Here is a 22,842-nt window from a genome sequence, read left to right as displayed (position 1 = left end):
CTGCTTATTTCTGACATTGGGCATAGTCCATATATAGCATAAAACCCTTATTTTAGATAGTCACTTTAGCCTCCTTCCATATCAAACTTTTCACCATAATTGATGAATATTAAAGAGCTTGAGATTTAGGCCTTTCCCCACCATCTAGCAGTGGTGCTTAATGGGGAGTGAGAGGGCAAGAGCAGTAGGAGGGAGGTAGGGAAGTAGATTGAACAGGGGGATGGATCACCAAATGTTAAGGGTCACTGTAAAATGAATGCATTTTCAAAGGGTGGAGTTGAAAGCAATTGCTTGTTTATTAATCTCATAATTAAGTTGTTCAGTTCGTGCCATTAGTATGCTTAGTCTAATGAAGATACAAAAGCCTCTTGACATGTGTACACAAAATAGCTACAAAATAATATTAACAGTGAAATAGTTGGACAGAGATGATAAAAACACGCTTAAGAAATTCAGAGTAAGGGAAAAGAGCCTTTGCTTAAATTCTGGCTTTTCTACACTCTGACTCTGAGCCTAGTTTCTTCTTAAAGTGGGGATGATAGTGTAGGTCACAGAGTTCTGATAATGATGAAAAGTGATAGCATGGAAGCACCTAAAATGGTTCTGTCATAGTAATTTACAAAGTTCCCCAGAGAGTTCTGTAAAGGAGAAGTCAGTTCCGTTGGTCAGATTTAAATAGTCTCTGAGAGGGAATTTTGAGGTAAAATTTGGAGGGTGGAGGAAACCATTGGGAAAGGTCAGAGATGTTCTTTGAGAGGTTGAAGAAAGGGCCTCTTTCCTTAGAAGGAGTCTTCTGGTAATGGAGGCAAAGGGGGAGTTGGGGGCACTTAATGCTTGTCATGTAGTGACCGGAAAGGATTGGGCAGAATCTGGGGGACCAGGCCAGTGAGCAGCATGGCATTGGCCCGTTGGATTTGAAGTCCCCCGTTCAGTAAGTCTACTTTATGTCTGTAGCAACGGGAAAGGGTTTGTGCCCTTTAACATATGCTAGTTAATGGTGATGAGGGGGATCATACTAGAGATAAGAACCACAACTCAGGAAAAACTGTGGTAATTCAGGAATGTGCAGAAAGAAATATTTCTTGAGCTACATTTCCATCTTTAAGTAACTTTTGTTTATTAGTAGCACTCACTTGAAAAAATTTTGGGAGAGAAAAACGTGTTGGGTTTATTCCTCTGATACATCGTATGCAAGTTGTCGGCTATATTTCAAATGTGCAGTCTCTATAAACTGTTGACAAGTGAAAGAACAGAAAGAGTATAAATGGAAAGAATATAAATGGATTTTATTTTTGCAAGCCCTGTATGAGTTTGCAGTTGTATTGGTAAGAAAAGCTCTTTCATTCTGAACTGGAGCCAATGCCCAGTGAACTGTCATTGAGAGAATGGAGAGGATTTATTTTTATTCTGTTTCTCTCTTAAACCATCAAGCTTCTGGCAATAGTGACACTTTATCTTTCGTTCTTTTGTGTCATGGCCAACCTGATATTTTAACCACTGGCGCTTTTTGAATTTTTTTTTTCTAGGCTTCTTTTTTGTTTTAAAGGAAAATTTATGTCACATCATACAGCATTCTTTAAAGGAGTGAAAATCTTTATATTCATTTCTCATGGGCTAGAGTAATACAGTCAGTCATTATGAACAGTTTTAGTTTAATTATTTCTTCTATCCTTTATTTCATCTTAAAATAATCATTTAATTATCTTCTAATAGAAAGTAATATTTAGAAAGACCAAGTCAGTGTTACTTAAAATTGGAAACAGTAACCAGAAATTGTTTAATATGATTGTATCACATGATTGATTTCCAGACATCCTGACTTGCTTGCTTTTTCCCTTCCCCTTGACTGACACCCGGGGGTCTCAGATGTTTCAATGCCTGCCTTCCCATTGCTTTAGCTGTTCGTGGTTCTTGGACTGTTATTGGTACTAAGGAGCAAACCCTCTCTACTCATCAGGTTACTCTCTGTCACCCTGAGGTTTATTTTAGCCCCCAACATGAAACAGAAGCCAAAAATGCCACGTGAAATACTAAATAGGAACTCTAAATGGACTAAATCCTGGGTGTGCTTAGAGCATCCCTCTTGCAAAATCAGAAATTACGTTTGACGCATAAGGTATGGTTATACCGTGTTTTAAAAAGCCTCAGCAAAAACATCTATGCTCAGTTTTTTCTTAGAAGAAATTCTTAGGATATTACTTGAAGCACCTATGAATATTATAGATGAAATTAGAATATATCATACCACATTTTCTGTAATAGTAATGGAATTGCTCTGCCAGAATATGGAGTTAAGGTGCTTTGCCCTTATAATGTAAAGTATGATCCCATTACAAAAGTAAATTGTTTGGTGTTAACGTTCAATTTAATTATTGAGTTTTCTCCTACACCCATCTACTGAATAACTGTGTGACCTTAAGCAGGTTTGCGAAGTGAACTTAGTAACCTCTACCCCTACCTTTCTCAGTATGATTTCTTGATTAAAAAGTAATATAACATATGTGAAAGCACTTGAGAGGTAAAAGTGCTCTATAAAGACCTGGTCTTAGTGGTCTGTCCTGTTAACTTTTAACTTCTTTCTCTTACCACACATATGTCCACCACATGCTGATTTGAATTGGTGAACTCTTCTAAACCACCTAAACTCGGAATAAGTGGTAATAGGTGACTTGTGTCTTGTTTCCTCACATTTATTTTCCCATCCTACAGCTTCAACTGGAAGGAAGAATGTATAAGTTTTACATTCACTTTTTGTCCTTAAGTTAGTCATCTTTTTCGTAAATGTTTATTTCTGTCCCCCCCACCCCCGCCACCTCCCGAGAGTTTTGCATAAATCTCGTCTAACAGTTCAACAAGTGACTAATGTAGACTTGCTAAGTCCCTGAGTCACTTTATTATGAAACGCTCAAAGTTGAATGTCTATATATAACAATGAGGAAATAATTTAAAACAATTTATACTTTCTGATCTGATGGTTTTAGTGACTAACTCATCAGGCCACAATGAAGAAGGAAATTAATGAAAATTCACAAAGCCAGACAAAATTAGCCTAAAAAGAAAGTCTAAATAAACCACATTCACCTTTACTTCCTTCTCCCCCTTTTCTAAGCAGTTGTTGGCCTGGGAAATAAAGATCTGGCATCTAATCCTCATTCTGCCAGGCTGTGACCTTGGGCAAGTCATGTAACTTCTGTACTTGAGCTTCCTCATTTCTAAAATGAGAGTAGTAATGTATTTTGTCCTACCTTCCTCGCTGGGCAATTGTAGATAAAATGAGATTACAAACAGGAATGTATTGTGACCAAAAGAAAAGAAAAAAAAGGAAAAGTGGTTATGTAATTATTACATCCTGACAGTCCTCATCTGACATCTCATATCTGAATGGCCACAGTACTGAAGAGTGAAAGACGAAAGATACATTCCCAGTGTTTCGATATCTGAATTGAATCATGGAATACAATTTCCCATAGAAATATCATTCAGTGGGTAGGTTTCCAGGGCAGCCAATTAAAATGATTTAATCATAACAGTTCATTGTGATCCAATTTCTTTGAAACTCTAACAAAGCCCTTTATAGTATGGGTATCAGTTTCAAATGTTCTGGAGGACTTAGCCTAGGTCTGGATGATGAATTCAATTCTTTTCTGGCTTCCCCTGTTAATTTGATATTTGTGTAGGGCCAGTGATGGGTTGCTTAAACCAGATTTGGAAGTGTCATCAGTTCCTATTCCACTCCTCTGGCCCTTTGACTAAAAGAGTCCGAAAGCAACTTTCTTTGCCCCAGATAAGGGGTGAGGAGCCCTCTTGGATCCCTGACCTCTTTAATGATCACGGTAAGCTTCCAAGTTAGGTAAGGTAGATGTGATAGACTCTGAGCCTCAGGAACATGCTCAGGTCACATGGTTAGTCTCCAGAGATGGGACTTGAACTTTGATTTTTTGAAATGTAATTCAAGGCTCTTTTTGTGACATCTTCATACCTCAAGACAGATATAGGTCGTTGAATTTACTTTCAGTTGTAGTTTTTAGTTGGGAGTAAGAATGCTTTTGTCTAGTCTCACTTATAATAAAGTATGTTTATGGTCTCATGCATATCTTATTGTAATTTTACCAAAGGTAAAGATTTGGGACACTTAGTCTAAATGAAAAGTGACTCCTCACTTTTGACACACGTAAGGGAGGGATTCTGTAGTATTAAAGAACTACTTGAGGAAGAGAATATTGTTATATGGAACTGTTATACTAGAAAGAAGGAGAACTTTAGAGGAGCCAGTATTATTGACCTTTCAAGAACTTTTTGTTTGTGGTGTATTTTAAAAGTGGCAGTGGTATGAATATGAAGGTGTTTTAGAGATTTGAAGTAAAATAAAAAGAAATAAATCTTTTTTTCTAGTTTTAACAAGATGCTTTACGTTTATATTTATTAAAATGTTCAATCCTTTCCATAATAATAGTAAGCCTAGCTAACATTTCTCTAGTGCTTGCTATATGCCAGGCAATACTCTAAGTTGTATTTAGTTAACTCAGGTTGAATAGCTTTTTTCTTCTTGCCAGGTTAGCCTACAGATTTGTTTATGATCAGTTTTTAGAAACAGTGAGGGAGAAGTCTCTCCATGGAAGAAGGCAGTGATATGGTCGGTGTGTGGCATTTTATGGAACATGTAAAGAATGTTTCAGTGGGGTAGGGGAAAGAAAACTGCAATTCGAATCAGAAAACCTATCCTCATCCTTGTCCTCCTCTGCCTAACTGTGTGACATTAGGCTAGTGGCTTGTCTTCTTAAACCACTACACCATGGGGCTGGCCCTTCAGTTTCCTTAGCTGTGAAAAAAGGATAACAACCCCTCATGGGGCTATCCCAAGGATTAAAAGAGATAGTGTAGGTAAAGTACTTAACTTCGTGCCTTACAGGAAGTGAGGCTTCACAGAGTAGGCATTCAGAAAATATTAATTGCCTCTTTTAATCTCCACACACAAGCTTGTTGTGAAATTAAATTGGAAAACAATATGAAAGCTGGTTTATAAGTTTTTAAATATGATCCCAATGTAAGATGGCATTTTCCATTGACTACTGCTTCCTTTAGCACTTCTGGAGTAAAATATATGGGGGAATCAAGGAAAATAGGTTATGGCTAGAAGATCTGGATTTTACAGTGTGGCCACAAAGCCTGGAAACGTAGGTGAATACACAATAAATGACTTGATATAATATTACACTGTATTATGAAATGCTATTATCTATGTTTTCAGACTTGGTGGCCACCCTGTAGTCTCAGCTCTGTCACCTACTAGGTTTTTGGTTTAAGGAAGTTATTTAATCTGAGTTTAAGGATGATGATCAAATTATATAAATTATTCTGAAAAGTGCTCTATAGACTATGAAGCATCTAACTGGTTTTTGTTTTGTTTATTGTTTTGATTTTCTCGTGGTACAGTGGCTTTTTGATTAGGTTAGTGATGGGTAGACTTCATTTTCATTTAGTCAGGAAACTTTTCTTACAGGAGGTGAATTGTAAAGTGAAAGGTACTTTGGTAGCTTTAATGGTGAGAAGTAATTTCAAATATCAGAAAGCCATATTAATTACAGAGAAGGCAACATCAGAGAATTTGATAGACTGCTAGACTGGAGTGAGTGGAGCAGGTAAAGGAGAAGAGGCATTAATAAACTGCTGGAGTATTAGTAATTCCGTAGTCTTTGTTGTGTTGGGTGAGATGTGATAACTGAGGGCAAGATCCAGCCTCATATCCTTGTATTGCCGTCATTCTGTGCTATGAATATGTGGTGTAGTATAAAGACAAGGGATTTGAAGTCAGGCGCTAGTATTTACTAGAATCCTCATGGCACTTAGGAATGTTAGAAGTTAACTTAGAGATTTAAAGAAAAATATAGTATCCCCAAAATAGATATTTTGCTTATTTTTTTTTGCAGTTCTTGTAGTCATATTGAATAGGTTTTCTGATGGGTACTTAGCAAGAACAGACGAAAGAAATCAGTTAGCTTTCTCTTTCTGTTTGTTACAACAGAAATGGCGAATTCATTCTTTTGGTTATTGAGATCCTGCAATTCGTGGACGGTGTGAGTGAAGGACCCAGGGAAGACATGGAACATGGGAGGGAAGCTTTTACAGCCCTCACCTCAGCCACGTGTAGCTGTGGTGCGCCCCAGTGGCCCCAGGTGCTGAAGGCTGGTCTTCCCGCGCCAGACTGCTCAGAAGGAAAGGGCTTCCATGAAACTTAGCACTGCCCCATTCTCCTCCCTAGTCTTTTGCTTTCTTCTGAATAGATAACACCAAGTATATATATCCCTCCTCCTCCTGTCTCCCCTCTACACAAACTCTCCCACAGACTGGGAGCAAGAAATACTTCTTTCATTGTTTAGATTCTAAAGCAGGATACCTCTTTACCATCAGATAAGCTTCACTATCACGAACCACTACTGAATTATATAGAAAAGAGAAGTTTATCCAAATGTATATAAGAAAATTGAGATCTTCATTAGTTAGGACTTTTCTAGGAATTTTGAATTTGATGGATGTAACACGGAATAAGCAGGTAGGGAAGAGAATAGAATAAAGGCTGTGTATATTGCGAGTTGCATTGAAAGAACTGCAAAGTCAATTCTAAAGCAAAGAGGCTATGAAAGAAATTATGCTAGATGGGTGGGAATAGTTGAGATTAGATGTGAAAAAAAGATCTGTGGAACTCTTTTATGTAAGACACAGTGTTTCTTAGATTAGAAAAGCACGTGTTGGAGAGAGTTTTCCCAGTTGCACCTTCCCCCATATCTTTGAGGAGGTGAGAGCAAGAAAGGGTAGAACCTAATCTTTGATAGGAAAGTGTATGTTGAATGCCATCTGGGAAACTTCTCTGTGACTGTCATTTTGCCAGTGTCGAAACTAACCTGAAAGTCAGTTTGGTTGTTCAAAGGTCTCTGTAATCATGTAGTTAGAATATTTCATTTGATAAACATTACCTGGCTTATCATTTCAAAAAATGATGGAAGAATTTTCGAAATCACTAATGAATAGATTTAATTTCTACAGAACATTTATTTATTTATTTGTGTACTGCCTATGAGTTTAAGCTGCCCCTTGTTAAAAACATAGTCTATATCACAAACTCATGATGATGGTGGCAAATGGCTGCAAAAACACGGTTCTTCGTGTAAATATTAAGATATGCTTAAAAAGGTCCCCTTGACAGGCTCTTGGGAATTTCTGCATTATAAACTGCATTTGGAAGGAAGGAGAAAGGAAGCATTGGGAGAGGGGTGGAAGAAAAGGAAAAAGATTGTAGTTCTTTTCTGCCTGTTGCTTGTTTTTGAACTGCATACTGCACTCCGCGGCCGTTGGTTCCATGTGGTTTCATGCTTTCAAGCCCTGTTCTCTTTCTTATCTCAGCCTGCCTGTCTGACATATATAACATATGTAGTAACAAAAACTGAGCATTTTTTTAGTGCCTCTTGTGTCTCAAGTGTGGTAGGTACTATATACACATTACCACGTATCCTCACAACAACCAGGCACAACAGACAGTGTAACATTGTTGTGTAGATGAGGAAGCTCAGGCTGACAGAGTTATGGGAACTGCCTGAGGTTACATACCTAGTAAAAATCCAGAGGCTGTTGTTCAGTCGTTCTCTTATTTGACTTCTCTGCTATTGATAACTCCCTCCTTCCTGAATTGTTATGTTCCCTTAACTGTCCTGACAACATCTGTTTTTCCTTCCAGCTTCTGGAAGACTTCCATAGTCTCCTTGGTGGCCCCTACCTTCGTCTCTCCACCCGTTAAACTTGGTACTCCTACCTGCTCTTTGACTCTTCTCACACTGCACCCTCTTGCTGAGAGATAACGTATATGCCTATAACTTGAATTACTGTCTTTGTGCTGTGAGTCCCAAATCCTTATTACCATTCCAGATCACTTATCTGAGAATCACACACATGAATTCATCTTCTGTTTGACATCACCACTTAAGTGTGCTCCTTAAATTCAGCATGTCCCAGAGAGAAGTTTTCCCTTTGATTTCTTCCAGGATTCTGTGACTTAGTAAATGGAATATCATCCACCCACTTTCCCACATCAGAAACCTGGTTATCATCCCTACTCCTACTAGCTCCTCGTATCTCGCATTCCATCTTCAAAGTTTACCGATTCTCAAATTAGCTTGCCCACCTCCACCCCCATTTTCATAATCTTCAGTCTCTGATGGCAAGTTTGCTGCATGAAGTGTTGTTCTCTTCTAATGTGTTTTCTAGCTAAGTAACTCGAGAGAGCTTTCTCAATTGTAAATTTGATTATTCCGCCTGCCTTTTTCATAACTTTTCCTTCTTCAGTTATTCCTTATTACTCTCAAGATTAAACTCAGACTTATTTACCTGGTATATACCCCAGCTTAACTCATTTTTTACTGTTCTTTTTTGCTGGTTCTTGGAATGTTCTCTTGCCTCTGGCCTTAGCACACCATGATTCTTTCTTCTAAGAATGCTCTTCTCTCACTTCCAAATAGCTCTCTCTTCTTCCCTTCGCAAACTTATTATCGCTCCTTTTTAGCAGCCCTTCCTGATGTCACCCGACCTCTCTCCGCCAAGTATATTTCTCTCATGTGCTCTTATAACACCATGTACTTAATCACTTTTCATAGCATTTGTAGCTATAATCATGTCTTCTCTCCAAAACCAAGTCTCAGAGATACAACTGTCTTCTTTTCATTTCCACTTCATTTCATTCCCATGGGCATTTCACATTTAACCTTCCAAAACTAAGCTCTTGATTTTTTTCTCTCCAAAACCAGTTGTTTCTCTAGACTTCCCCTCCCCAGAAGATGGCAACTGTACTATTTCATTTAATCAGGCCAAAATCAAAGTTGTCCTAAGTTCCGTAATTGTTTCATAGCCCATATCTAGTCCATCAATAAACTCTGTTGTTTATGCCTTCAAAATATAGTTAGAATCTGACCACCTCTTGCTGCTTCTTCTCCTGTCCCTAATCTGTGCCATCATCACCTTTGCTTAGATGACTGCAGTAGCCTACTAACTGATCTCCTGCTTCTGCCCTTCCTCCCTAAAATCTAATCTCATCATAACAGCCAGTGATGCTTCCAAAAAGAGTTAGATCTTGTCACTCCTCTGCTCAAACCTTCCCATCTCTCTCAGAGTAAAGGCTGAAGGCCATACACTGGCCTCCACGGTCTGTCCCACCCTCACTTCATCTTCCCTCTCATCTCATCTCCTACCACTTCCCCCACCTTTTTAATTTCCTTCAGGTCTCTGTTCAGATGTCATCTTTTCAGTGAAGCCTTCCCTGACCATCCGTCACAGAAGAGCTCACCTCTTCTGTGATTAACTGTTCTCCATAGCATATTACCATCTGGCTAATTATATATTTTCTTATTCTTCTTCTCAACTAGAATGTAAGCTCCATGAGAGCAGGGACTTGGTCTCTTGTTTACTACTGTATTCCCAGCATCTAGAGCAGCACGTGACCCCTACAGGACACTCAGTAAACATTTGGTGAAGTCTACAGAGTAGTTAAGTCATGGACTTAGTAGTTGAGCAGCCTGCCAGTGCGATGCATCCCAGTTCCAGCACTGATGAGCATTTTGACTACTCACAGTTAGACCACGCCTTAGCCTTAGTCTCCTAATCTGTAATATAGGGATGTGTTCTCACTTCTTAGGTTGGGTGGTTGTGTGGGAGAGATTAAATAAAATAATCCATGTGAAGTGCTTAGCTTAGTACCTTACCTGTAATAAACTATAAACTCAGAGCAGCTGGTGCTAGCAATACTGCTGCTAATTCTTATGACTACGTTTAATTGCTTTGTACTTGCCCATCTCCTCCATCAGATTTTAAATTCAGCTGTATCTTAAACTTGATTTTGTAATAATAATGATAACGTGGTTGCCAGAGGTGGAAGGACTTAGGAGACGGGGAAAGGTCATCAAAAGGTACAAACTTCCAGATATAAATAAGTTCTGGGAATGTAATGTAACAAAAAATAAAAACCATAATAACAATGTGATGATAGTAATACTAGTAAAAATAATAGCAGCAATTATCATTTGAGTGCTTAGTGAGTGCCAGGAAGTGTTCTGTAAGTCAGCACTTTCCAGAACTTTCTAGAGTTAGGGAAATGTTCTATGTCTGCACTGCCCAGAAGGATAGTTACTAGCTACATGTGGCTATTGATCACTTGAAATGTGACAGTGTGCTGAGGAACTAAATTTTTAATTTTATTTAATTTGGATTTAAATAACCACATGTGGCTAGTGGCTACTGTATTTGGATTTCAAAGCTCTAAATTCTTTAAATACATTAATTCATTTAATATTCATGACAGCCCTATGACTTGGATAGTTATAGTTGATGAAACTGAGTTTCTGAGAGGTTAGTTAACTTGCCCAAGATTACACAGCTAGTATGAGGTAGAACTAGGATTTGAAGGTTAAATCCCTAGGTAATCTGGTTCCAGGGACTGTGCCGGCACCTTCTATACTGCACATCCTTCACGTCATTCTCAAGAATTGAAGTTCCGCAGGCAAAGGGTCCCGGTGACATGTCTATGTTCTTGCTGCAAGGAAGGCTGAGAAAGCGAATTTCTGATTCCCACCCCAGTGAGATATTACTCCTAAGGTGGGAAATTCCCCAAACATAGGAAAGGTGTTCAAAAGATTCTAGACCAGTGAGCTTGGCTGTTCAACCTCTGTATTCTTCCAGGCTTAAATTTGCAAACAGTGGCAACAAAAGCAAAATGGCTTCCTACTATCATATTGCAGCTCTCTCTCATAAAAGTAAAAAACGTACTCTCTCTTTCCTCAAAAGGGGGAAAGATATAACATGTTATCAGTTACTGTTTCCAAGTCCAGGATATTTGGGCCACACTTACTCCTTTTGTTACTGTTCCATTATGGTACTCTGTAACTGGTGAGCCACCAACTTACTTTTTATAAAATATTAGGAGAAAAGGAAAGGGAGAAATGAGTTAAAAACATAAGTATATATGTGTCAAACCAAGGAAGAAATATAAGTGGATACTTTAGTCTTAGCTTTTGCTATTGGTGCTGAACTCATAGTTGGTATTTTTTTTTTTTTTAATATTTATTTTTGTGAGGAAGATCAGCCCTGAGCTAACATCCATGCTAATCCTCCTCTTTTTGCTGAGGAAGACCAGCTCTGAGCTAACATCTATTGCCAATCCTCCTCCTTTTTTTCCTCAAAGGCCCAGTAGATAGTTGTATGTTATAGTTGCACATCCTTCTAGTTGCTGTATGTGGGACGCGGCCTCAGCATGGCAGGAGAAGCGGTGCGTCGGTGCGCGCCTGGGATCTGAACCCGGGCCACCAGTAGCGGAGCGCGCGCACTTAACCGCTAAGCCACGGGGCCGGCCCAATGGTTGGTATTTTTAACTCTCTTTCTCCACTACCCATTCCATGTTTTCTTTGCCCTCAGCCAACTCTCAGCTGATTGTAGGTTTTCATCTGACTGTAACACCTAGGCTTTCATTCCGGGTATCTGTGTTCTTGATAGTTCTGCCTGTATGGAGTTGTTTTGGAATTCCATTATCTTTTACCACTAGATGTGGCAAAACCAGGAGGTATTGCAGGTTCCAAACACACACCTCCCTTTTCTTATTCTGTGGCAGCAATCCTCTTTACCCTTGATAATCAAGATTCATTGCCCCAACCAGTTCTGTAACCTCACTTTTTATCTATCTGTTCAGTGTCATGAGGAGCTCAAAATTGCTAGCTTGCAAAGCTTCCAAATCAGTGGAGGCATTGTTGAGTCCCTTGGTGAAATCATTCTTTTCTTGGGTACAGAGACTCTTAAACCAGCAGAACTAGACAACCTAAGTGCCCATCAAGGGACGAATGGATAAAGAAGCTGTGGTATATATACACAATGGAATACTACTCAGCCATAAGAAACGATGAAATCCAGCCATTTGTGACATCATGGATGGACATTGAGGGTATAATGCAAAGTGAAATAAGTCAGAGGGAGAAGGTCAAATACCGCATGATTTCCTTCATTAAGTAGTAGATAATAACAACAATAAACAAACACATAGGGACAGAGATTGGATTGGTGGTTACCAGAGGGGAAGGGGGGAGGGAGGAGGGTGAAAGGGATAATTCGGTACATGTGTGTGGTGATGGGTTGTAATTAGTATTTTGGTGGTGAACATGATGTAATCTATGCAGAAATAGAAGTACAATGATGTACACCTGAAATTTTTACAATGTTATAAACCAATGTTACTGCAATAAACAAAAAATTAAAAAAAAATAAAAATAAAAATAAAACTTTGACAATTTTCCAGAAAAAAAAAAAAAAAAAAAAACCAGCAGAACTAGAGTTGCAGCAATGTGGGAAAAAATGCAGGTTGGCCATTAGGTGTGATGAGTGAAGGAGGAGAAGATGTGTAACTAATTCTACTTTGTCCCTTGGTTCCTATGCCCATGTGTTCTGGCCATCCGAGAAACAATGTCATATATTATTCACGGGTTATAAGCATCCTGTGGGACATCACTCTAACCTCATGAGGTGTTGTCTCCCAGGCAGCACTGGAACTGAATCTTCAGTAGATGATTTAGCATTCTGAAAGGCCATCTTTCTGGATAATGGGGTACTTGGTAAGACCAGTAAATCCTATTAGCATCAACCCATTGCTGTACTTTTTTTCACTGCAAAATCTTGAATGAGATGCCATAATTATAAATAAAGGATTTAGTAATTCTGTAGATGACAGAGCCATAGTGGACAGGAAAGGCAATTTCAAATTCAGAATAAGTGTCTTTTATGCAAGAACTGACAAATGACCACTAAAGGTTGAGGATATATGCCTGAAATCAAGTATGTTTTCGTAAAATTAAGGTTAAATATTCATAAATTAAAATTAAATGTTCATTCTGAGTTGTTACTTGGAGGCACATGCAAAGCAAAATTAAGTTGCAAGGGGGGTTTGAATGAGTTGAAACCATCTGTCACTGACTCAGTATGACCTTGGGCAAGACGCTGAAGTACTGTGAGCTGCCCATTCTTCTTCACATCTGTAAAATTGGGATAATGACACTTGTGTATATAAGGCTTTGAACCACTCAGATGAAAGGTGCTTGCAAGTGCGAAGTGTTTGTTATTGTTGTTGTTAATAACAACAGTAATAATCCTTGTCTCACCCTGCTTGGTATGACCTGTGTTTAAATTGAGCAGTGCTTAAAAAGATTGCCTATCTGATACGTTTCCTTCACAGCACTTACCACAGTTGGTGATAGTGTATTTGTTTGACTATTTGAATAATACTTATTTCCTCCACTCGATCTCAAACCCCATGAGAACAACAGGGACCAGGTTATCTGTTTGCTATTACATCTCCAGTGCCTAGCACAGTGCCTGCATGTGGTAGGCATTCAGTAAATATTTATTGAATGGATGAATAAATAATGCATGTTTTTATGAATTCTGCCAAAGCAAACAAAATAAGGCAAAAAAACACCCAAAAAAAACCAAAAAAGCAAAATCTGCAGTTTGCCCTCCCCACTCCTCAATGTGAGAATCCTACTGCTGTATTCTATGTAAATAAGTGATTCCTATTGGTCATAATCTTACGGTGGGAGTGGTGCCATAGAAATTTATTGGAGTAATTTTCAAAAGCATAAATGTTTAGTAGCAAATGCACATAGATGGCAGGTTGCTTCACTCAACTGCCATCTGTTAGATAACTGTCTATTCTAACAGGATTGGGCCATTAGAACTAGACCAATAGCACTCTCACACATTGTTAAGTTTCTTCATTTTCAAAATTATTCTGAAAGCCTTGAAGGAGGAAAGATGTTTCCATGTCTGGGTGCCTGCTGCTCAATAATGGTATATTACAACACCTTGGCAAACTATGAACTCCATTCGATGTGTCATAATGGTCAACAAGGAAGTATTCTCTCTTAAGTGTTTTTGTCAGAAGTCAAACTAAATAATGGCACTAGGAAACTCACTCAACCACAAATAATTGGGTCCAACAGAGTTCAGTGCAGATTGTGCAATTGACAACAGAAACTGGCATGAGAGGAAGAGTATAATCCATGCTGGTCATCATTAACGTGTGTGATACATTTTTTTTTTTTTTTAAAGCAGGACAAAGGCAATATAGTCAACTCTGTAGAAAATATAATGTGTCTCCATATGTACATGCAATTAGGTTATACTAGTGAAAGCATAGTGATTCTTAGCCTGGACATGCCTTTCAATAAAAACTTTACCAAGCTTTTTTGCTACATAAAGGTGGAGACAGTGTTGGCCTATATAAATTTACCCTGTGCGTGACCAGTTGGGTTGGTGGTGTGTCACAAGTGTGGGCCAACTTCCGTAAATGTTTCAGTGCTTAGTATAATGCCTGGTACCCAACTGGGAATCAGTGAATATTTTTTGAATGGATGTTCTAGGACCCATTGAGGCAATTTTTTCTGGATTCCCAGCATGAAAGGAGGTTCCATAGCCTTAAATCAAGTTGACTATGAATTAGAACTTGGAATATTTAATGTACTGAGCAGAACACAAAGAAAATTGCTTATTACTACTATGTGCCCATAATAAACTTCTAAAGGCTGTGTGATTTCCAAAATGTAAATCATTGGGTATATGTTATTTTGGGAGCCAAACATCTAACAGTGGCTGTTTTGGAGAGAGTAAATCCATCTGAGTCTTGGTTCAGTTACAAGAATGACTAATTTTACACTAGATTCTCACATGATTCAAAAGTGTGTGAATGACTCAGCCCATTAATATCCTTAGCTCCTGTGATTTCCCTGCCCCATGAAATGATAGCTATAAGGCAATAATGATAATTGGAGGAGGAGACCTTGACTTTGCCCTGTGGCAATAAAATGACACACTTTGAGTAATTCCATGTGTATACAATATTGTTTGAAAGAAATGAGGTATATTATCATCATATAAATATTTAAAATTTTATGTTAAAAGGTTGAAAATAATATGTAGTTTCAGTATGGGTAAGGACGGAATTCTGCCTTTTGTTTGACCATTATATTTTATCCTTAAAAAACAGGCAGCTCAGTTAGCCCAGGGCCAGTCTTCCTCATCGAAAAAAGAGGAGGATTGGCAGATGTTAGCTCAGGGCCGATCCTCCTCACACACACACACAAAAAACAGGCAACTCACTGATTGCCTTCCCTTTGCTAACATAAGAGAAATACTGCAGTCACAAGAGTGTTGGGTTCCAACTAAATGTAGCTAAACCTTCACAAGTGATTTTGAGCTGACACTGAGCAGTTAGTTGGAGAGTCTATGAAACTTTTGGAGATTTGTGTGTTTTTTCCTATTGCTGCTCCATCTTTTTAAACAATTTATTAAACAAAGTTCTAGATATTTTGGAGTCAGCACTTTGTGCATATCTCTGCTGTTGCTAATGTCCCCAGTGACCCAGTCACCAAGTCCAGTGGACACTTCTCAATTGTTATTTAGCTTGACTTCTCTACAGCATTTGACAGAAATTGAAATCCTTTCCTAGACCTTTGGGACATCTTTGGTTGTCTTCTTAACTCTTGTACTTTTGCTTTTTAGATTCTTCTAGCTGCCCCATAAATGTGGTATTCTGCAGAGTTCTATCCTTGGTCCTTTTTTTTGTTTCTATTTATTCAGTCTCCTTGGTAATCCCATTCATTTCCACCGTTTCCAGTGAAATCCGTCCCTGATTCTTCCACGTGGGTGTTTTCCATGTCAGTCTGCTGAGCTGCAGACCCGTATGTCCAGCCACGCTGAAGATATATATAATGATAACAACAACAGCTGCTCATTACCGAACATTCTCTATAACAGTCAGCTCAGTGCTTTATTGCTTCATTCCATCTATTCTTCTTTGCAACACTGTGAGGTAAATAGTTATTATTTTCTATTTTCAAGTGAGAAAACTAAAGTTAGATGCATTGAGTTACTTTTCCAAGGTCATTCAGTTAGTAGTAGACCCTCATTTTTAATCTCAAGTCTAGAGCCCAAGTTTTTAATCATAAATACTTTGGATTAGCATATCAGAATGGAATCTTTTACTTTTCCCTTGCTCCCCCACACCCATCTTTTTCCATTTTTCTCTGTCCTGCTTGAGAGGACCACATTTCATTCCTAAAGTAGAAGCCTGGGAATTTCACTAGACCCCGAAGTATTGTGGATCACAAAAGTGCTTTTGTTTTTATGTCTAAAATGTCTCGTTTGCATTAAATAGAGGTTTCAAACTCATGGCCGTCAGGCGGATGTGTTGTTTGGACTACATGTTGTTTTAAAAAACAGAAAATGTCTCATACAAAGCGAAATTTCTAACTTTTCATTAAAAATCCCGGCTTGCTCTCTCACATGGCAGCAGTCATCTGGTGCTGTGTAGCAGCTTCCTCTCAACGGGGGCTTGTACCCTGTGCTTCCACACAGTCCTCACCACTTCCTGTTGTCCTACACTTATTGGGGGTTTCCTCAGATCCTTGCTTGTCCAGCCATGTAGGCATTTATGACACCTGGTAAAGACTATCGTTGTGCTTTCCCAGCAAGTCATTTTCTTCCCTCTCTAGTTTTTGCCTTGGTGCTTGAAAGATTTTCTCAAATGAAATCTTTCACTTGCTTTCTCTTAGTTTTTTTTTTTTCTTGAGGAAGATTGGCCCTGAGCTAACATCTGTTAGTGAATATCTGTTGCCAATCTTCCTTTTTTTCTTTTTTCTCCCCAAAGCCCCAGTACATAGCTGTATATACTGGTCGTAGGTCCTTCTGGTTCCTCTCTGTGGGTTGCCACCTCAGCATGGCTTGATGAGCAGTGCATAGGTCTGTGCCCAGGATCCGAACCGGTGAATCGTGGGCCACCGAAGCGGAATGTGCAAACTTAAGCACTACGCCACCGGTCCAGCCCCTCTTAGTGTTTTTGATTTCTGTTTCTTCAATGCTCCTTCTTCTCAGTCCACAAACATGTTAAGGTCTCTATGCTAAAGCTGGAAGGAAAAGAATAAAATAAGTCTTCACAGCACTGAAGTGAGTGTGCCTGATTTCCTAATTAAGAGGCAAAAGACATCCTAAAGCCTAGAAGGGTTGTCCCAAGATACACAATTCAGAGTGGACTCAGATCTATCTGATCCCGAGGTCCATGTCCTTTCTCCTTCATCATGTCAACCTCACTTCAAGCTACTATTATCCTCTGTGCAAGTAAACAAGTCTCTTTAGCTCTCTCTTTCCCGTGATCTACTTCCCATCTCTCTCTTCTTCCTTTGCCACTAAACTTTATTCACTTGCTTACACAGAACTCCTTTAGTCTCTTTTCTCATCTCAGTGCAGTATAATTTAACCTCCCTGTAATTTGCTCATTCATCAACATCATTTGAACACGAACTGTGCAATAGGCAGTGCAGTAGACACCAGTGAAATCATCCTTGCCTGAAAGAAGTTTCACAGGCTAGTAGGTTGAGACAGATAAATAGTTCCAGGGCAGTGTACTAAGTGCCTAGTAATTAAATCCGGTGGTCTCTTTTTAGCCCTCATCTTACTTAAGCGCTCTTGCATCATTTTTCCCAAAGGATAAGCATCTCTTAAGGAAATTTTCTCTTTTCCTTTCTTCTGGAGCATTCTTCACTCCTGGTTTTCTTCTTTGCGCTTTTTAGAGTTCCTTTTACACCTCTCTTCTTTTTTCTTGCTTTGCTCTCATTTTCATTTCTTTCCAGCTGCTTACTAAATCTCTCCACTTAGATGTTGTCCAGACATTCAGCATCGCCCTCTTCTTTCCTCAAGGAAATATTACTTAACTAATTGCCCATATTAAATATAAAATATCTTGGAGTCATTATCAATCCCTTGTCTTCCTCTCACAAAAAGACTCGGCCATTCCACTTCAAAAATAGCATTACAATTTGACCAAGTTGCCCAGCCCCTCTGCCATTCGTTAACATGCAGCAATAGCTTCCTTCTCCCTTCCTGTCTGTAGTGCATCCTTTATGCTTTAACTGTAGTAATCATTAAAAAAAAAGTGTTCTCACAGTATTATTACTTTACTCCTTAAAATCTTTTAGTGTCATTCTTGTTGCCTATCAGATCAGGTCTCACTTCCATAGCCTGGCTCCCAGAGCTATTCACCATCCGCTCCTGATCAACTTTTCTGGTCGTCTCTCTTGTTTAGCTTCAGTGCTTGGCACACAGAGAGTGCTCACTGAATACTGGATGGGTAAGTGGGTGGTGCATAAAAACCTAACTTTTTCTCTCCCAAGGGCAGTATTAAGTTCCCATTATATAAGTATGGCGTCTACTAAGTTTACTTCTCAGTAGTTTCTATCATTTTTAAATTGTAATGATGTAAAGATTAATAATCTAGGGGCTGGCCCCATGGCGTAGTGGTTAAGTTTGGCACACTCCGCTGTGGCGGCCCAGGGTTCACAGGTTCAGACCCTGGGCGCGGACCTACACCACTCATCAGTCATGCTGTGGTGGTGACCTGTGTACAAAGTAGAGGAAGATTGGCATGGATGTTAGCTCAGGGCTACTCTTCCTCAAACAAAAGAAAAAAAAAAAAAAAGGAAAGACTGGCAACAGATGTTAGCTCAGGGCAAATCTTCCTCATAAAAAAAAGATTAATAACCTATAAGCGGTTTTTAAAAATGCATTCACCCAGTGTATATGCCAAATTATGGTCCTCCCAAATTCATATGTTCAAGTCCTAATCCCCAGTACCTCAGAATGTGACTGTCTTTGGAGATAGGGTTTTTAAAGAGGTAATTAAGTTCAAATGAAGTCATTGGGATGAGCCCTAATTTATTGTGACTGGTGTCCTTATAAGTAGAAAAAATTTGGACACAGACACGTACAAAAGGAAGACCATATGAAGACATAGGGAGAAGATGGCCATCTATAAGCCAGAGAGAGAGGCCTCAGAAGAAACCAACCATGCTATCACCTTGGTCTCAGACTTCTAGCCTCCAGAACTATGAGAAAATAAATTTCTGTTGTGTAAGCCACCTAATCTGTGATACTTTGTTATGACCACCCTAGCAAACTAATACACCCAGTGTCTTTTACTTCACTGAGGTTTTAAGTCCTGTATCTAGAGATTTTATCCTTAGGAAAGGGATAGACTAAGGATCTAATAGATCCTCTCCTCCCATCTCAAATTTGTTTGAGGCGTTTTAAACTTGTCCTAGGAAAAGAGGGCCATCTTTACCTTTTTCAGACTAGAAAACAGTTTGGATCAGCTATTCAAAGAATGGCTTTTTTTCCTTTCCCTTTTTGGATTATGTGTCTTTCTCTTGAAGATATAAAGGGCAAGAAACCAGGGGCCGGCCCCATGGCATAGCAGTCAAGTGCACGCACTCCGCTGCGGGTGGCCCGGGTTCGCATCCCGGGCGCGCACCAATGCACCGCTTGTCAGGCCTTGCTGTGGCGGCGTCCCACATAAAGTGGGGGAAGTTGGGCACAGATGTTAGCCAGTCTTCCTCAGCAAAAAGAAGAGGATTGGCATGGATGTTAGCTCAGGGCTGATCTTCCTCACAAAAAAAGGGGGGGGGGCAAGAAACCGTTAAAAATATAGTTAATCCTCATTTATTGCATCGATTTGGACAGATGATGAATTTAATATTTTCCAGGCTCTCATTTTGATGGCTAGAGTACAGTAAGTTCTCTTAGCAGTGGTTAGCTGGGCCAACTGCAGCATCAAATTTCCAGGGAAGGTTTTTGGTGCAGTGAATTTAGGTGCTTTATAGCAGTTCTCTTGAGGTCCTGGCTGTGGGAGGAAAAAGTAACTTGGATCACTAAATTTAGTTCATTCCGGTTTTCCTAGTCATAGTTCAGGTTGCCATGTTGTCAACCTCAAAATACCAACCCCTCCCCCCCCCTTCGACCCAGTCTATCCAACTCCTCAGCAGTGGTTGTAGTTGTGTAACCGGACTGGAGAGTCTGATCACCCAGGTTCTTGGTCAGCATAAGAGAGGAATTCAGACACCAACACAAAAGCAAGCAAGCAGTGATTTATTAGAAGAAAGGTCAGATACACTCCAAGTGAGGAGTGGGCAGTGCCAGAGAACGCATCTGTCCTGGTCCTTGGGTTAGTTTTATTTTTATTTGAGCTGTTTAGAGGGAATTTGCATTATCTGGTTATCCACCGATAATGGTTTTTCCTCCACCTACACGTCGGGAGGGGGAGTTCTTGACCTTTTAGGGGAGTCTCCGGATCTGTCATAGCAGTCATCCCCCGAGGAAGGGGGGCTAATGCATATTTAATTTGTATGTAAATTAAAGAAAGGTCAATGTCCTCTAGAGGTGTATAGCAGAAGGCTTTGTTTTGAGCACTTGTTACTTTTATCATGGTGGTTGAAGGTCTCAGACTCTGGTGCTGTGCCAGCAAGTCACTTCACTGATGTAGCAGGGTCTCTAGCTGTGATTCCTGGCTCATGTCTGGATGCCAGTACGACACTCCACTGATGCAGCCAGTTCTCCAGCTATGATCCGCCACTCATGTCTATCTAGCTACCTATCTGAGTTGAGCCAAGGAAATTAATTATGTTGAGTCAGTTAGAGCCTTCGTTGGAAAAGAACATTTGTGTTTGCTGATCATCCGCTCAGATCAGATCTTTTCTGATTACCCCAGATTAAATAATAATTTCAGACTCATTAAAGACCTTGAGAAGGTTCATCTGTATGCCTGCCTGTAATACCATTAACATCTCAGGTGGATGTGAGTCAATTTTGTTTTGTAAATCCAGAAAGAGAGCCTATCATTCTTTTCTAAGAACTCATAATTTATTTTCTATATCTACTCTGAACTCTTCATGCTATGATCTTGAACTTATTTTGTTCTGTCCAGTGTAGAGGTAGGGAGTATCTAGTCCTCATGGCTAATAGTTCTTACTCTTGAGACGTTAAGGCGTTATTAAATTTCCTTTCTACCTTATCTTTTCCAAACTGAGCTTTATTTGTTCTTTAGCCTTACTGGACTTATTTTAAATTTTTGATTACATATCAGACTTGTCATTAAAGCCTCTCTGTGTTTTTCACAACTCTCTTTGATGGTAGATCCACCACCTGTTGAGTATCATCAATACAATAAGACAGTCAATTCCTACACTCTGTACTATAATATAAATTTAAGCATTTTAATTTCATGCTTAATTTTCATTTTTTGATTAGCTGATAAAAACACATAGCAATTAAGAAAAAGATTATATATAATTCTTTTCTCCATAGCAAAGAGTAATCAAGTAGATAAATTGTGGATAACCTTTTGCCTTCACATGCATTGATACTTAGATTCAAGGAGATCAGAAATATATCCCACTGACTAGAACCAAAACGAAGAATTTTCTGTGTCTGTCTTGTAGTCTTAGTATTGCCTCTAACTGGATAATAGTAGATAAGTCAGTCAACTTCTTTCCATATTATTTTATTTATTTATGAAACCAAGGAAGGTGGAGATCAAGATTAGATGATCTTTCAGGCTGGCCCCGTGGCTTAGCGGTTAAGTGCGCGCGCTCCGCTACTGGCGGCCCGGGTTCGGATCCCGGGTACACACCGACGCACAGCTTCTCCGGCCATGCTGAGGCCGCATCCCACATACAGCAACTAGAAGGATGTGCAGCTATGACATGCAACTATCTACTGGGGCTTTGGTGGAAAAAATAAATAAATAAAATTATAAAAAAAAGATTAGATGATCTCTAAGTTGTCTTCTCACTCAGAAATTACACTGTATGCTCTACTACTAATAATAACAGTAGATAAATTATAGGTTTTAGTGGATAACTGTATCTGGAACTAGTAAGATTAATTTGTTTGAAACACATATATTGGGGTACTACCTACTGTGTGCTCACCACCCAGTGATAAATCAGACACCTTTCAATGAGTTTACGTTTTACTAGGGGACAGAGACATATAAAAGTAAGTGCAATTGAATATTACTGGGGCTGTGGTAGAAATCTGTCGAAGGCGTATTGGAGCACAAGGGAGAGTTTGGTGAATTTTGTTTGGTGGCAGGAGCATCAGGAAAAGGCCACTGATTCAAGGGACCATTTATGAAGAAGAAGAAGAGCAATTGCAGTGAAGTGTTGAGGCCAGAGCTTGATGGTAGTGGCTAAAATTTGAGGATGAGGAAGTAGAAACTGGGTACAGATGATTTTTTTCCAAGGAGCTGGACTACAAAGAGAAAATAACCGAGGGGAGAGGGCAGGGATTATAAAAAGTTGTTTGTTTTAAAATATGGAAGTAAAGAGCCAATTTAACGATTTTTGGGGGAAAGAGCATATGGAAAGGGGAAGTTTGTTCTGAAGGAGAGGAAGAAGATGGGATTAAGAACAAACTTAAAAATAAGACTGAGGATGGATAGAGGGACAGATAGTGGATGGATGTGTGATAAAGCAAACAGCAAAAAGTTAATTGTGGCATCTAGGAGGTAGATCAATGGTAAAATACCATTCTTTCAACCTTTTTGCATGTTTGAAAATTTTATAATAAAATATTGGGGGGAAGAAAAGGATATAGATTGAGAGTTGCCTTATTCCTTGTTGTGGCAGCAGATGGTGGAAGTTCAAGTATGAACTCTCCCCTTCTTTTGTGAAGTAGGAACTACTCTTACCTGCTGGGGCAGGGGGCCAGAGAAGAGGAGAGTTGAAGAGAATGAAGGATGGAATAACCACTTGGGTTGCAGGGGAGGAGACTGAGCAGACCTGGATAAAAGGAAGAAGCCATTGATGCTCCGGTTCTGGTGAAGTTGGAGGACACAGTAGCACTGGTGTGAGATTTTTCTCCAGTTATTATCAAGAGACAGCAAGTTAGCAGGGTATTGAAGGGATAGTGTAAGCAAGTAAAGAATAGATGGGATGAATG

The 22,842-nt window shown here is 39.3% G+C and overlaps 1 protein-coding gene across 1 annotated transcript in view; it reads left to right on the top strand.

Moving 5' to 3' along the window:
• The window catches only part of NSMCE2 (NSE2 SUMO ligase component of SMC5/6 complex), a 228,221-nt gene that overhangs the window by 59,120 nt on the left and 146,259 nt on the right, over positions 1 to 22,842 (top strand). The window lies entirely within an intron of this gene.

The sequence above is a fragment of the Ceratotherium simum genome, chromosome 23 (assembly GCF_057802395.1).
Source record: "Ceratotherium simum simum isolate JZ-2026a chromosome 23, ASM5780239v1, whole genome shotgun sequence".
In the NCBI taxonomy this organism is placed as follows: Eukaryota; Metazoa; Chordata; class Mammalia; order Perissodactyla; family Rhinocerotidae; genus Ceratotherium; species Ceratotherium simum.
Note: the sequence above shows the minus strand (reverse complement) of the source record. Positions and strands in the feature narration are given on the sequence as shown.